Raw genomic sequence first — 12,245 nt, forward strand, 5'->3', positions numbered from 1 at the left:
ACTCCCATTAGACCCACTCAGCACAGAGGCACAGAGGAACGAACAATGATTTCTTCAGAATAACAAAAGGTAGGAATCTGCAACAAAGGTTGTTATAATCCTTGTAATGTTTATAGATAACCCAAAGGGGAATGGGTTTTTTTCTCAGCAAAAGTGGAGTTAAGCTTTAAAGTGGTTGTAAAGGCTGAAGGTTTTTTTTTACCCTAATGAATTCTATGCATTAAGGTAAAATTCCTTCTGCACGCAGCTCCCCCAGCCTTCCATTATACTTACCTGAGCCCGATCTCAATCCAGCACTGTGAATGAAAGCAGTGGCTCTCCCCCTCATCATTGGCACAGAGACAGCAGCAGGAGCCCTCTGGCCACTGAGGAAGGAGTGGAAACAGGGCGGAGACATGCTCTATGTGTCTATGGACACACACAGCTGCCTTAGGAGTGAACCCCACACAAGTGCCCCCATAGTAAGTGATTTGCTATGGTAGGGACTCAGGGTGAAGTAGGGGGGAAGCCAGGAGCACCAGTGAGGGACCTGAGAAGAGGAGGATTGGGGCTGCTTTGTACACAAAAATTGCACAAAGCAGCTGAGTATAGCATGTTTAAAACATAACATTTGATCCTTTACAATCATAAATGGTAGATTATTACACAAGAGAAGATTGGATAATATCACAGCTTCCCACATTACAGAGTTCCCAGGTATGTGTATTTAGACTACATCCGGAAAGCTGTGTTCAAAGGCTAAGTTGTACCAATGTACCAATATAGCATCAATGTACTTCTTTTCCATTTATTCTACACACTCGTGTACCTCACTGTCCTCATGGCTGTATAAAAACACTTCTCCATTACTTCTGCCTTACTTCATTGGAAAGACTATAGGTCATGACACAGGAATCAGTTTTCCAGTTGACCTCATTAGCACACACCCTCATCATCTACCCTCCTACCTGCCACCCACTTCCAGGTGTATGTTTTTTAAATGAAATGCAATCAAAGAGTGATCACTGTTCTCACCAAATACACAGGCATGTGTTTTTAGAAGTGTTAGAAGTGTTTTTAAACAGCCATGAGGACAGTGAGGTAAGTGTGTGTAGAACAAATGGAAAGCTTTTTTATTTTTGCAAAATAAGTACATTAATGCTATATTGGTACATAGGGGTGCTGGAATTTAGAGGAAAAAAAAAAAGGTGAACCTAGCATTTACTCATTATACCGTTTTCCTTCTGCTTAGTACAGCTGCATGGTGATTGTACTTTGTTACTCCCTGTTAATGCAAGCCTAGCAGTGTGCTCAGAAAGGCTAAAACAAACATTGAGCCTGGGTTCACATATATGCGATGCGGGAGCCAGTGTAATGCTAGTGCGGGTTCACAAATCGCAATCCCCCTTGCAGGCAGTTCACACTGCCCTCTACGAACCACTGTGTGTCAATACAAAGTTAATGACACCCCCAGATCGGTACGCAGATCGCAGTGCAAACTGTGAAATCGGGCAGGAATCGAATCACAATTTCCCAGTGCGGGAAAAAAAAGTTCCTGCAGCATTTTTGTGCGAATGGGATGTGAGTTCAGCCATACAAACTGTATGGCTAAATTCACATCGCACAAACATCGCATGTGATCTGCACAGCAATGTGGTGCGAGTCAAATGCGATGTCTGTGTTCTCAATAGTGTGAACCCAGGCTCAATTAACCAAGTGAGTAGGTAACTGCTTTACCTCAACAGTCCTTAACCACTTCTGGACCGGAAGATTTTCCCCCTTAATGACAAAGCCATATTTTACGATTCGGCACTGTGTTAGTTTAACGTACAACTGCTCGGTCGTGCGATGCTGTACCCAAATAAAATTGATGCTCTTTTTTTCCCCACAAATAGATTTTTTCTTTTTGGTGGTATTTGATCACCTATTAGGATTTTTATTTTTTGCGCGCTAAACAAAAAAGAACGACAATTCTGAAAAAACAATATTTTTCACATTCTGCTATATGACAGTCCCCAAAAAAAAATGTAAAAATCTAAATTTTTTAACATTTTAGGCCAATTTGTTTTCTGCTACATATTTTTGGTAAAACAAAAACACAATAAGCATATTTTGATTGGTTTGCGCAAAAGTTTACGCGTCTACTATCTTCGGGAAAGATTTATGTAATTTTTATTGTTTTTTTTTTTTTTACTGGTAATGGCGGTAATCTGCGATTTTTTGTGGGACTGCAACATTGCGGCAGACAGATCCAACCCCTAACTGCCATTTTTGACACTTTGGGTGGACCAGTGACATTATTACAGTAATGAGTGCTAAAAATATGCACTGTTACTGTAATAATGACACTGGCAGGGAAGGGGTTAACACTGTGGGTGATCAATGGGTTAAATGTGAGCCTAGGGGAGTTATTCTAATTTGTTTGGGGGGCATGGCTTATAGAATGACCATAGAAACCTGTAATCCTAATAAAAGGATCACAGGAGCTCTGTGACCATTCCAGAGAGAAGAACGGTCAGCTGTGTTTACAACAGCTGCCCGTCCTTTTCTCTCAGCGGGGAGCGATTGCAGGTGTCAGGCGGCAATCAGAGCCACCAGCCGTGCATCGGAGACCCCGCTGCTGAGTGGGGGCGGAAGCGTGCCCCCACCGGCGCGAGCTTGCCCCCCTACCTGCCGACGCGCGACCGATGTAGCCCTACGTCGGTTCGCGCAGGAGGACCAGCCTGCCACAGTATATATATATATATATATATATATATATATATATATATATATATATATGCGGTGGGCGGTCCGAAACCGGTTTAGCTGGTATGCTGTACACAAAGCCTCATACACAGATGGAAAATCTACAGCTCTACATGCAAAAATGCAACACTGGAAATAACAAGCATAGAAAGTGGTGAAAACACCACCAAAGTTACCTTTAGTCAATGTTAAAAAAATATATAGATTCAAATATTTACTATAATTTATCTATAAAGAATACAAATATAAATATTTTCGATGGCGTATTAGAAATCATGCAGTAGAAAATGTTATGGCTATATTTTGTAAGCCATTCTATGGAAGGAAGCAGCAAACAAGCAGAACAGAAGATGCTTGCACACATAATGTACACCTAGTGGAGTGTAACAGTTACTGTCACTATAGAGACCAGTAGGGTGACACGAGCTGATCTTTCATTTACAGTGTAGAAGCTGATCTCACACCAGCTAAAGAAACTATTACAGCTTAATGGGGCATAATCTCTTTAAGGCCTTTTATCTGCTTAGTGTGAATGAATTATATATAAATGAAGGTGGCTTCCAGGAAAATATTCAGCATGCAGACATTCATGGCAGCCTCATTTCTAATAAAGGCCAGATGGAAGCTCCAAATACAAATAAAATCTCCTTTTGGGTAGTCTAGCTAGACACTTTGCAGGATGTAAAAAACATGCACCAATTACCATTAACATAACTAAAGCACATTTTTCCTGGACAGAGTTTACCTAAACAGAAGGTATATTCATGGAGAATACAAAATGGTTGGTGCTTGTAATAACTACATGTTCAATGTCTGCCCAATAATGTTGGCGGATCAATAGGGATTCAGAGTTTATGCATGGTTACCAAGAAAGCAGTTTTCTCTAATATCCCTGCTTGCATTTATGATGGGTCACTATACCTTGGAAACCATTTCTGTGACTTCTGTGCCGTGTTGGGAAACCTGGTATTGACACACCTGGACATGTCAGATATCATAAGTGGCCATACCTCTGCAGGGACTTGAAGACTGGAGTCACTGCCTGGCGGAAAGTTAAGTCTTCTTTTTTTACAGGGTGCATTAAGCTTTTAAGTTTTTATGGCATAGCAACAGGATTACTTTAAATAAAAAAAACTACATACAGAATGTATTTTGTTTTTAGTTTGTACAATTTTTTGAAGGACTAGATCATCTGGCAAGTTTATTTTGCTATATGTGTCCCCACTGGGCAGGTTTGTTCATATTCCTTGTGTGGTATTGGGACAGGACGCAAGGGGATACTCATCAACTACAGACAGCAGAAAACCTTTTCTTTTCTTCCATCTCTGTCTGCTTTAGACTTTAAACAAAACATTTCCATCTTTCTGGGTACTTATTTAGTACCCAATTACTATTTTAGGATATCTGATGTCTATTTTTGCTAATACTAAGGAAAAATAGGACATTCACCCCTCTACTCCTCCAGTCTCTGGCTGAAGTACTACTGACACCCTAGTAAGTACACCATTAGATTCTATTTCATAAAATATTCTATCCAGGTAAACTCTATATATACTTATCTGCACCATTGTCTTTGGGTGTTTCCCCATTTCTACCTGTATAGGGGGCTATGGATCTCCTGTCCCATCCTCCTGTCATTTGATCTATTGTTGTCTTTTGTAAGTATTACTGCAACCCTGTGACTTTGTCATAGATTTTTGCCTTACTGAATGTATATATTACTGAGATGTTTGATTATATTGTCTCTACTCTATTATATATGAAAGTAATTGTAGCCATTAAGAAGAAGCGTAAAATACGTGAAACATGTCGAGCAGGACTTTGAGCTGGACATTTAGGGATGATCGAACGGTTCGGGTCCACCATCGGTTCGGCCCGAACATTGGGTGTTCGAGGTTCGGCCGAATTTAGAACTTTTTGCCCAAAAAGTTCGGAATTCGGCAACCAGAACCGCCCAAAATGCAATGCTTCAGGAAATGGGCTTTAAAAGCCCGTGATTGGACCAGAACCATTAGCAAAAGCCAATTGAGGGGGCAGGAGAATGCTAGGAATGTGATTGGAGTGACTAGGGGGTCCCTAGACCAATCATTAGTGAATAAGCCCCCCAGTATATAAGATCGCCCCTGCCATATTCCTAGCATTGTTATACTGGACATGGAAGAGAGTGGAAGCAGTTCTGTTAATTTTACTTTAAAAGTGTCATTTAGCTATTTTTAGTGCGAGGAAAGGGATATCTAGTGTAGTTAGAGTGCTCCTTTACACTTAAGTTAGCTTCAAAAATGTAGTTTCTGTAGAGAAAGTGTTAAGTGTAAGGGGACCGTAGTGTAGTGTAGGGTTAACTGGCAGTGACTGCTATGGCAGGGTGACAAAACCCTTCCATAGCAGGGTGACCGCTATAGAGAAATGATCATTTCTCTGAATTGCTTCGGCACACCCATATGGCTTCTCACCAGCCAAGCATTTTTTATGCTGCAGGGGCTGCCACTGCCAGTGCTTTTTTGAGGACATGTTTGAGGTCAGACATGACATCTGAACATGTGTATAGGGGGTATATATACACATATATGTCTGAATATATACCCCTAGACATATATAGGTGTGATAGTAGCAGAAATAAATGCTTGCGCTAATGAAATCATTTACAGTAATATATTTCTGCTACTATCACACCTATATATGTCTAGGGGTATATATTCAGACATATATGTGTATATATACCCCCTATACACATGTTCAGATGTTTTGCCTGCCTCAAAAGAACCCAAAAAAATGCCCAGGTGTGTTTTTGCTGGCATTTTTTGGGGGGTTTTGGAGGCAGGCAAAACATCTGAACTTGTGTATAGTGGTGTATATACACACATCCATATATTTATATACACACCTAGACATATATAGGTATGATAGTAGCAGAAATATATGCTTGCGCTAATGAAATCATTTACAGTAATATATTTCTGCTACTATCACACCTATATATGTCTAGGTGTGTATATAAATATATGTATGTGTGTACATATACCACTATACACAAGTTCAGATGTTTTGCCTGCCTCAAAAGAACCTCACAAAATGCCAAAAAAACGCTAGCGTCAAAAAAAAAATGCCCAGGTGTGTTTTTGCTGGCATTTTTTGGGGGGTTTTGGAGGCAAGCAAAACATCTGAACTTGTGTATAGTGGTGTATATACACATATCCATATATTTATATACACACCTAGACATATATAGGTGTGATAGTAGCAGAAATATATGCTTGCGCTAATGAAATCATTTACAGTAATATATTTCTGCTACTATCACACCTATATATGTCTAGGTGTGTATATAAATATATGTATGTGTGTACATATACCACTATACACAAGTTCAGATGTTTTGCCTGCCTCAAAAGAACCCCAAAAAATGCCAAAAAAACGCTAGCGTCAAAAAAATAAATGCCCAGGTGTGTTTTTGCTGGCATTTTTTGCCAGCAAAACATCTGAACTTGTGCACAGTACCACTATACACAAGTTCAGATGTTTTTCCTGACTGCAAAGAACCCAAAAAAATGCCTTCTATTAAACCGGCAAGGTGTTACAGCAGCGAAGCCAACCCCCTGAGCTGAAAGTTTTCTAATACAAACAATCTTTTTTTTTATGGTTCTGGACATGCTACAGAGCTGAAACTTCACATGTACAATTCTTTTTTTTTTTTTTTTAATTTTTCAATAATTGGCTTTTTTTATCAAAAATGTGTACCTGTGAAGTTTCAGCTCTGTAGCATGTCCAGAACCAGAAAAAAAGATCATATAGGTGTTAAAGGAGGGTCCCACATCCCTGTTCTACTGAAAAATTATCTTTTTTTTTTTCATGGTTCTGGACATGCTACAGAGCTGAAACTTTACAGGTACACTTTTTAGGCCCCCCAGATACTAAATCCAAAGTCAAAATCAAAAAATCTCACTTTTTTGTGTGATTAATAGTTAATGGGGCATGACCCAGAACCCTAGGCACTTTTTAGGGGCATTTATTGGGTTTCAGGGCTTAAAAATGGTGTTTTTTGATTACCGAAGTTCGGGTCCCATTGATTTCAATGGGGTTCTGAAATCCGAACCGAACTTTTGGAAAATTCGGGTGTTCTGGTCGAACCGAACTTTTCAAAAGTTCGATCATCCCTACTGGACATCACCACCTCACAAATAGCCATCATTGAAATCTGGAAACTAGGAAACATTGGGTGTTTTTGGTATCCTGTGTGTATTGTTAACAATTGGGGGCTTCCTACACTTAGATTTAAAGGTAGATGGTGTTACCAGCCAAATTTTATTTGGGTTTATTGCAAAAATATAGTTTGATACCCATGCAATATGTACATATATCTTTTTAATTATTTTGTTAATTCTCAATAAATATTACATTTTAAATCTACTTCAGAATTTGGTGGCCTTAAAATCCCATTATCTTTGCCATTTACTGAATATTCTTATATTAGGGGCGAGGCATAGTCTATCCCAGTGATGGCAAACCTTGGCACCCCAGATGTTTTGGAACTACATTTCCCATGATGCTAATGCACTCTGCACTGTAGTTGAGCATCATGGGAAATGTAGTTCCAAAACATCTGGGGAGCCAAGGTTCCCCATCACTCTATCCATTCATGTCCGCAGTACCATTCTACGCTGACATAAGAAACCTTTTGAGTTCCATCTTAAGTTAAAAGTCCACCAAAATCCAACCACAATAATGGGAATTATTAGTGAATGCTATCTCCTTTATAGATAAAGCCAATGTGGATAAATATTGAGCAAAATAAACTAATACTATTTTGACCCCTAGGTGGCAATGAGAAATCTTAAAACCTCTTTAATTCAAAAGGTGTAATTCAGGTGTTGCTAGGACCACACATGAATACAATGAATACATACAAATTTGTTGAATTTTTCAAAGTTAGATGAAAAGTGAGAATTGAGAAAACTTTTGTTTTATTTTTTTCGTTCACTCGAAATTTCTAAAAGGAAACCTTGACTAGGATGTAATTTTATTGAAAAAGAATACGTTTAAAAATAAATGCAAATTGTCTGGCTATCATATTTTTTCAATGAGTTTACATTTTCTATGCACCGACCTGGAACACGCACAGTATACAGTCTGCTTTCACTATGACTTTCTAAACTTCATGCTTGCTTTAGGTCATTGCTTTAAAATATACTAACGTCAAAGATGTCAGCTCCTGTGTTTCTCTCGCTACAGGTTCCTTTTTATTCAGCACTTGTCCTTTGATGAAGCAGCACTGATACACCGCTTGCTTCCTTATTTACATTTCTCAACAGAAAAATTAGCTTACACTGGCTAGCAGAGCTATTTTTTAGACAACATTTTACCCCAGTTGCTCCAAGGTTGTCTCAACAATTAGAAATAAGTATATCTCACCAGTGCATCAATATATATCCATGTATTCAATGGGGTATTAAACGTATCCTTATCTATTATCTTACAGAGACACTTGATGTAACCACTCAGTCTTATATCCATGAATTGAAAACCACAACACACTTACATTTTCAAATACCTAACATCTCATTGTAAATTCCCCACCTCAGGCAGCCTTCTATAATCTAATTTTAAGCTTTCTTTTACCAAGGACACCCCCCCCCCCCCCAACAGGCAGGTACTACAATTTTATGTAATGTAAAAATGAAAGTTATTTTTTTTTTCCCCATCCAAGTATTTGTTGTTCTCACACCAGGTAAAGAGTATTTAAAATTGGAAGCATATCTCTGCCCTGCTAAAAGGAGATTAGCTCAGTAGAGCTTGTCAATGTCGTTATTCCATTAAAAGATATCACACAGAACAGATGTATTGATGCATTTGCTGAATTAATGTGACTTGTACTTTGAAAAGCCTCCTCCTCCTTTTCAGCCTCTTTCTCTCTGCTCACGTTTGAGATGTCAGATGCAATTTGCACAGTTACCTAGGTAAATTGCTTGCTACATATTAAAATACCTCACATGCTTAAACTCAAGATGTCCATATACAGTAAGTGGGATAAAAAGCGACCTCATTATAAGCATTCAGCTGCTTGATAAATATTAAGGGAACTATGACTGCATTTTTTTTGCTATGCTTAATGAACAGATTTTTTTGCCTGACAGGTATTTAACATCTAGGATATAATTAAAATTATTTAGGAAAGAGAAGTTTCAGTGCTCTGAACGTCTTTAGATACTTGTATTTCATAAGCATATAGCATACATTTAAACTCAGAATAAAGCAATGCATAGAACAATGATTTACTGGTAAATGTCTTATGCCAAAAACCTGAAAAATAGGAACACTATTTTATCAGCAACCTTTTATCACCTCATCAGCCAATCAGTTCTGGAAGAGGGTCTTTACTATTAAATATTTACTATGCATACATTTAACAGATTACCCCCAAAAGTGGATATCATAGAGTGTCTCAAAGAGTTTAGCCCGAAAAATACCTGTAATAATAAAATTATAATTTTAAATGTTATCTCATACAATTCATATATACCAATTATTTAAAGATGGTCTTTGAATATCACCACATATGTAAAAAATGTATTATGCAATTAGGTAGTAATAACAACATTAAATATCAATTATTTTTGCCAACCCTAGAAAGCAGCACAGAGAAAATGTGTATACACTGTACAAAAACTTGCAGATATGTTGATGTCTAAAACAAGCACATCCTTCATGAGGCTCTCCTACAATAGAATAGTTTCTCAAGGCTAGATCAAAAACAGATAAGCAGCATTCTGAGCTTCCTAAGAATTATCAGTTACAGTAGCTTTCCTTAATTTAAAAAATAGCTGATGTTCACCTGAGTAATTTGTAGCTGTAAAGGTATGTCTAGACTAAAGACTAAAAGGGAGCTTCTGTACAAAACTCGGCCATAAAATTGCATATAAGACAAAGGTAACATTTTTGTTTCATTTGGGATATAGTAAACAAGGGTTTTAACCCCTGTCAAACTTGTTTTGCCATTTGTGTCCCCCTGGGGAGACCTCCCTTTACCTCCTGTACTGTAGCCACAACAGAAAGTAGGAGGGAATCCCTGGTTGCCACCAAGGTCAAACAAGTATCCCCATTGATAGATTTTCCCTCTATGGGATTTTCTTTCACTTGCACTTTTGCTAAGAATAGTAAACAGGAAAAAAAAAGACACATCAAAGAGGGGCACAGACAGCAAAAAAAAAAAAAACTGAAAGGTAATTCCTCTCCATCACTAACCAAAACTATAGTCTTTGGTTGACTTTAGTCATACTTTAAGCTATGGATGCAACTGAACTGATCTAGATTAAATAGCAATAAAAATGGTGTTACAGTGGAAGTCCGGTGTTCCGTGAAAAAACCCTACCCGTGAAAATTCCATACCTCGTCACTTCCGGTGCACATACATCATGGAACAGCTGAGCAGGTTACCAATGCGCATGCTCAGAGGTCCGGAGGGTAGGGAATTTTGACGGGGTAGTGTGTTGTAACGTTACACCGCATCAGCGGTTGCCGCGGTAACATTAAAACATCTCGGCTACTTCAAGTAGTGCGGACTTTCTTAGCATCACAAACTTTCCCCTTTCCCCTTTCCGACCCCGCTGACGAAGTCTCTGACGCAACGCGTACGGGGGAGGAGCCTGCTCATGAGCGCGTCGATTCCTGGAGGCTACAGGGGAAAGTTTGTGATGCTAAGAAAGTCCACACTGCTTGAAGTGATTTGAAATGTAAGTGCAATTTCATTGATTTTGAGAGAATAAATAGCCTATTCAAACAGAGAGCACTAGATCTGTTTTTCTTTCCACATCGGATTTCCCATATACTTGGAGGGAGTGTTGGAGGCGGTGAAAGGAAGAGACATCAGGCTGCTGTAATTATCCCAGAGCGTGTTTGACTCTTAGGAGTCTAAAGTTAAGGTGAGCTGCTAATCTTGCACCATTCACTGGGAGCACTTGGAGTGAAGCATGCAGCACCTTTGATCACGATCACAGATGAAGACAGTTTTGTTTAATTTTGTGTCACTTTTATATTCACTGTGAATTGGGACTATTATAACCACTTGATATCACTATTTATTGATTGGATTTGATAAGATTGATTTGTTATTGAATTTAATATTTCATTTTGACACATTGATTGATTTAATCACTTGGCGCAGCAATATTATTCATTGATTCTTCACTGGTGTTTTGTGTTCAGCACTGATTGTTTGCAGCCTTGGGTACACTGTTTATTTAATTATTTTAGATTTATGGTTTGCGCTGATTATTACCACTGTATTAGAGATCAGGGAAGTGAAAGGGGTAGGAGCGGAGATGATTTCATGTTGCAGCCGAGATGTTTTAATGTTACCGCGGCAACAGCTGATGCGGTGTAACGTTACAACACACTACCCTGTCAAAATTCCCTACCCTCAGGACCTCTGAGCATGAGCAATGGTAACCTGCTCAGCTGTTCCATGACGTATGTGCACCGGAAGTGGCACCGGAAGTGACGAGGTATGGAATTTTCACAAGGTATGGTTTTCTAACGTTACATCGGTAAAAAATACCTAAGCTTAAACCTGCTCCCATCACCATTCTAAGCCCTTTACTAACTACCCTGTAAACGAAAGATGCGTTTACTTGCCTCATCTAAGGTCATGTGATTGTCTCCCAGCACTGTCTACAGGGGAGAGGAGGGATAGCCAACAAGTGATTTCACCTATAGTGAGTCTATGGGTGATGTCAGGACACAGGCTCTGCAGCCATTGTTACTGCTCTCTCCTCTTCCCAGAAGTTGGCCACTGGGGAGATCACATGACTGGATCAGAAAGCCATTAGATTAAGTAAGTATACAAAGTATAGGGCTTAGAATGGAGGTTGAATCAGGTTAGGTTTTGACCAGACGTCCACTTTAAATCCTGTCCTGAAATAAATGTAAGCCATCGGTTTTTTTTGAAGTGTGTAAGTAAAAGCACAAAATATCAAAACATACAATTATACATATGTGATTAAACAATAACCAAGCCCACAGCCTACTAGTATTGCATTGTTCCAAATATCTTGATAGGATAATCAGACTGACACAATATAATCAGAGTGAGAAGTAAGAAGGCCTCAATATTCATGAAATGCCTGAGGAATAAATGTAACCCTTCACCCTTCTGTGCATCTGTCAGTAATAGTGAAGTGTGAATGAAATAGAAGCACTATGTACCATCTGAGACCAGACATCATTAACACCATGGGGAATAGCGGACATTAGAAAGGTTCAAGCATGGACATCTCCTGTCATACAATACCCTGACATTACAGTCTGTGATTTATTTCAAACAGTATTTAAATATAATGACATTTTTAGGAGTTTTAAAAACAGCAGCTTTTCTCACAGCAAAATTGTTAGGTTCCAGGTGGAAGAAGGTATATGCTGTGAGTTTGTTAGAAACAGATCAGTAGTAATGGTCCAGCTGCGCTTTCAAAAGCAAAAGGTTAGGGAAATAAAGGAGTTAGTGACATTCAAAACTGCTTTTAGTATATGTT

The 12,245-nt window shown here is 38.8% G+C and overlaps 1 protein-coding gene across 1 annotated transcript in view; it reads right to left on the bottom strand.

The window, feature by feature from the left end:
• SH3RF3 (SH3 domain containing ring finger 3) overlaps positions 1–12,245 on the bottom strand; it is a 673,946-nt gene that overhangs the window by 215,658 nt on the left and 446,043 nt on the right.

This window comes from Pelophylax lessonae, assembly GCF_965119305.1.
Source record: "Pelophylax lessonae genome assembly, chromosome: 2".
In the NCBI taxonomy this organism is placed as follows: Eukaryota; Metazoa; Chordata; class Amphibia; order Anura; family Ranidae; genus Pelophylax; species Pelophylax lessonae.